This window comes from Artemia sp. Qi Xiang Cuo, chromosome 11 (assembly GCF_049724085.1).
Source record: "Artemia sp. Qi Xiang Cuo chromosome 11, ASM4972408v1, whole genome shotgun sequence".
Classification (NCBI taxonomy): domain Eukaryota; kingdom Metazoa; phylum Arthropoda; class Branchiopoda; order Anostraca; family Artemiidae; genus Artemia; species Artemia sp. Qi Xiang Cuo.
Window position 1 is genome coordinate 72,402,372 of NC_142804.1, and position 5,615 is coordinate 72,407,986.

Here is a 5,615-nt window from a genome sequence, read left to right on the forward strand (position 1 = left end):
CGTCTAGAATCGTGTAATACATCGTAGTAGGGAACTGAAGGTAAGGAGTGAGTCAGCCCAAGAGCAACTGAAACTCTAAAAAACAGAATTTTGACGAGAATGGATGTGTCAAAAGATTTGCCTTTTTATTCTGATTCCAATTTGAAATTCTGATTCCAATTCATCGTTTATTGTTACCAATCAAAAGCAACGTGCCTGAGAAAATTTGCCTAAGTATCGAAAAAGGGGGGAACACCCACAAAAAGTCAAGTGATATTAATGAAAATCACACCATCGGCTTTAGCTTATGAGAGAACACTACAGTAGAGCTTTCAAGCTCCTATCTACAAAAATGTAGAAATTTGAATTTTCTGGCTGAAGAAAGATCGCAGATACCTGTTTATTTGTTGTTTCTTTCCCAGGGGTGATTGTTTCGAACCAATGATCCTAGAAGATTGGTAGAGAGCTTTTTCGAACCGAAATCAAAAGCTCTAGTGCCCTTTATAGGTGACCAAAAAGATTGAAAGGCAACTTGCCCCCCCTCCCATGTCCCTTTTCCCCCAAAGGCATTAGACAAAGTTTGAGATAACTATTTGATTTAGCATAGCTGAAAGGTCCAATAACTACACCTTTGGGTATGACATGACCCCCTTAGTCCCTGGGAAAAGGGATGTAAGCTGCAAAATTGCCCACTGTTCACAAATAGTAAAATATATGGAATTTTCTTTTTTTGGGGGGGGGGGATTTCTGTGTAAGGATTTCTTATGGGGGTATTTTCCGTGGGGATTATTCGCAGGGGGAATTTTCCAGGGGTAGTCCCTTTCCCAGGGGAAGGGAAGGAGATTTCCTGGAAAGATTTGAGAAACGGTCAGAAATTTAATAAGAAAAAACAAGTTCTTTCATCTGAAAGCAAAGAGCAACGTTAAAACTCAAAATGAACAGAAATTATTCCATCTATGAGGGGGATGCCCTTTTCAATTTCTAACAGATAAAATCAATTTTTAAATGTCCATTTTAATTTCGCACAGCCAATTGATTTGATACGATTTATTGATCAAAAGTATCTCAGAAGTTGAGATTAATGAACTTGTAGATATTCTGGAAAATCAAATAGATTTTAACCAAAATTCGCAAACAGCTGCGATATTCGCATATTTGGCCGAATAATCGTGTTCGCATACAAATAATCGTATATGTGGGAACCCTAGGAAAGTTTGAATTTTTCACATTTTTTTAATAAAGACTATTCAAACACAAGGGTCGTTGAATTTGAGTGAGAATTATTTTTAAAGAACTCTAAGACTTTAGTGTAAAGAGTGAGGGTCGAGGTGGTGGCAACACCCCTCAAATACGGAATAGTTTCTGTTTTAATTTAATCCATGAAAAAGTGCGTGGTTTCTTCTACTACTTATTTTTTTGAAAGGATTTGTAAAATCATTTCCGACTAAAATGACAATCAAATAATCGTATGCGAGACGGTTTGGTGCACCACATGGTGTTTATTGACGATAAAAAAAAACGGTACTTGACTAGAATCTGGTAAGTGTACGACAATTGTACTGATGATCAGATAGGCATTCTACCGGGTAATGCCTAGATGCTGTATAAACAAAGGGTTTCTCACTCCGAGAACTATATTTAAATTTTAGTTTTTTTGGAGCTTAGGGGGAATAAAAAGTACCTAAATTGAATTTGGTTAGGTTACGTATTTAATATATGCTATGCTTTGCCCCCGCCCTTAATGTGCAAATATGTAGCCCAATTTTGTTCATAAACTATTATATTTTCATCCTATTCTTCAACTTCTCACTAAAGTTTTATATACTAAAAAAACTTTTTATTCCAATTGACCTGCTCAGGGGCTTCAGCAGTCTTTTTTAAAGGGTTGGGACTAAAAGTCAAACTTCAACATAAAAAGTGAATGAATGAGGAGGGGAGGGCCCCCTTCGTATCAGGAATAGGTTATTTTCTCTTTCAGCTCTTTTTTCATTCTTTAATTTCGCATAAACAAACTGTTTTTCTTGTTTAATTAATCAAAAAAACTTTTTGCACGGAATATGTTTTTCAAAAAACAGTAAAGAACTCCATTAAATCAAAAATGAACAAAAATAGAATCAAATAATTTACCAAGCATACAACTACCACAAATCAGTATCAATAAATAAATGAAACCCAAAACAAACAGAAACTAGAATAAGTCAAACTCAAAATGAGCAGAAATTAACCTGAGTAGGGTTCTAAACCGTATGCGTTCTAAAAGCCAGAATATAATTTGTACTTTACTGAAAAAAATTCGAATGAATTTACTGAAAAAAATGTACATTGTCCGTTTAATATACATACGCTGATTTTTATTCCTTAAAATCTTAATTAACTTTTGATTTCTTAAAGTTATAAAAGTGAAAACAATTAAAAGAATTTTTTCAACAAATCCCCCCAGCCTCAGGGCTGGTGGGATTTGTTATCCTCAAAGAAATAATTTCCAGACCCTTCAATTACGTTCGACATAATGGCTATATCAAAATTTTGATCAGAAGTGTTTGGGGAAATGATGGGCACGGAAAGGGGGGGGGGCATTCGCCCTCCGATTACTTTTGAATATTAATAAGGGCACTTTAGCCTTCTCAATCAAGGGCACCGGCAGAAAATTTTCCAGGGGGGCCAAACGCCAAATTATCAGTAGTGGTTGGGTAACAGGGAATATACTTCAGGATCTTTTTTCCGTAGGAATAAGTTTATTTTTAAATACTGAAAAAACAAACTCTCAAACAAAAAGAGCAATTAAGTTGCATGCGAAATGAAACAAAATACCCCCCTTCCCTCCCAAAAAAGCAAGCCATCTTATTGAAAATCTTTTCATTAGATACATCATGTCAGAGAACCCCACCATAGAGGTTTCAAGCTCCAGTCTTCCAAATGTGGAATTTCGCTTCTTTTTTTCAGAAGAAATATCGTCGATGCATGTTTATTTGTTTGTTGTTTGCCAAGGGTGATTGTATCAAACTGAAGGTTTAATATAATTGAGATGGAGCTCATTCAAACGTAAATTTGAAGCTCTTTTTTAAGTGACCATACAGATTGAACCACGGAAAAATCTTGTTTTTTTTGCTATTTTAGGGCACAAAATTACGACTTTACCCTGAAGAGGATGAATTTGCAATCAACTTAAAACTCTGAAAAATCTGATTGATTTAAAAGTATAAATAATTATATTTTGGGCCTTTTGGTTGTAAAAAAAGTAATACCACACGGTGGCAGCACTGGATTCAACCAAGTTGATTCACTTTATATGTAATGAAATTAGGCTATGTTTGGCGATCTGTTATTGCGTATCAGCTATAAAAAGGGAGGGTTGAGTCATTGTTAGGTGGGGGTAGGGTAAAATCCTAAAAATATATTTTAATGGAAAAACGGCTTACTCTTCAAGAGGTTTCAGATAAATGTTGAAAGAGGTAGGGGGAAGGAGGAATTAATTAAAATGTTACATTCCGATTTCTACCAGCACAGAGGTGGAAAAGGCAAGTTAGGTCATCATCAGCCACGAAAGGAAATTTCTTTGGGGTGGCAAATACTGCAAGGAACTTAGTTTTCAGCGATTAAAATGGTGTTATTTTCTTTTTCTATTTATATGAAGTATTTCAATGTATTTAAACAAATGTATGTGATGTATTTATCGATAAGAAAATCCTATTGCAGAGGTTGGGATGGCTTCAGTTATGTAGAAGATTAAAAGTCTCAAAGAATTTCGATCCATACAAACAATAATACTCCTTTTTATCCAACCGAAATTCTTGTGTAGTAATATTAACAAGGAACTTTTTTCCAAAATTACTATTCATCGCCAATTTTTTAAGTATATTCAAATTTTATCCAAAATTTAAATTGAAATTTTAAGCGTAGGATGACACTAACGCACGTACAATTAGTGACTTACGCATTTTAAAAGCAATTAACCAGGGATTGAAGGGACAGGTAACTTAAATTATATCTTGGTTAGGCACGGGAATAATTTGGAAAACAATAAGAAATTAAATAAAAAAAAGGTTTTCAACTGAAAGCAAGGAACAGATTTGAAAGCTATTTGAACAAATTATTTTTTATATGAAGGAAGCTGTCCCCTCCTTAGCTCCTTAGTCTTTACTGTGAAGTTTGGCTTTTTTCCAAATTTTTTTCAGAAAATTTGCAATTGGAAAGGTAAAATTTTTCAAAGTACTAAAAATACTTTTGTTGAATGAGAAAAGTGTTGCGAAGGGGGCAGTCCCCCTTATATACAGAGTAATTTATATTTGTTTTAAGTTTTGAACTTGCTCCTTACTTTAGTTGAACACCCTTTTCTATTTGATTAATTACATTTGATGAAACTGTAAAGCTTTATGAATGTAGTACTTTTGGTAACGCAGAAAAAACGATCAATATTTCAATTATCTCTGTTTGAATTTTGATGGGTAATCCAACAGTTCGTTGTAATGAACTGTAAATACGGCTCAATAGTAACCGAAACTCTAAAAAATTTAATTTTGATAGCAATAGCTATTTCAAAAGAATCGGCCTGTTAAACTGATTCCAAATATATAAGCTTCATTAAGTGTAGTTTTACCCATCCAAAGCTACGAACCTGAGCAAACTTGTCTGATTTTCTAAAAAAGGGGGAAAGAGCCCCTCGAAGTCATATAATTTTAATGAAATTTACACCATCAGATTCAGCGTATCATAGAACTCTACTGCAGAGGTTTCAAGCTCCTTTTTACAAAAATGTGGAATTTTTTAATGTTTGCCAGAAGAAAGATAACGGATACGTGTTGTTTTTCCAGGGGCGATCGTATCAACCCAGTGGGCCTAGACCATCGAGAGAGAGCTCATTCTATTGGAAATGGAAGTTTCTAGTGCCCTTTTTAAGTGACCAAAATAATTGAGGGCAACTAGGCCCCCTCCCACTCCACCTTTTTCCCAAAATCGTCCGATGAAAATTTTGAGGCAGCTATTTTTCTTCAGTCTACTTTAAAGGTCAAATAGCTGTATCCTTATAGATAAAATAAACCCTTATAGCCCAAGGGGAAAGGTTTATAAGTTATAAATTTACCCATTGTTTTATTTGTTATTGGGAATATGCATACATTTTTCGGGTGGGGAGGGGAGGAAGAATTTTCTAATGGGAGGATATTACACGGAGAGAATTTTTCAAGGAGAGGGAACTTTCCAGGCGGTGAACTTTTCAGGGGAAATTTTACACTTGGTGAGTTTACCAGAATTCCTATACGAATTTTCTTTATATGTTTTGCTTTTTTTTACAGATTCAATTTCAGGCGTGGAGATGTTAAGAGAAATTGTCCGGGGTAAATTATCGCCAGGATTGAATTGCCCAGAGGATATTTCTGTGCGAAAGGGGATTTTTCCGTGGAGGTGGAGCCAGGTATCTTGGCACTATTAAAAAAACGATCAGAAATTAAATAAAAAGAAAGTTTTCCAACTGGAAGTAAGGAGCAACATCAAAACTAAAACAAATAGAAATTATTACGTATATGAGGGAGGTTAACCCCTCCTCAACCCCTCGTTCTTTACGCTAAAGTTAGGATTTTGTGCCAATTCTTTAAAAACAACTCCTGAAACACAAGGGTCGTTTAATTAGAACAATAAGT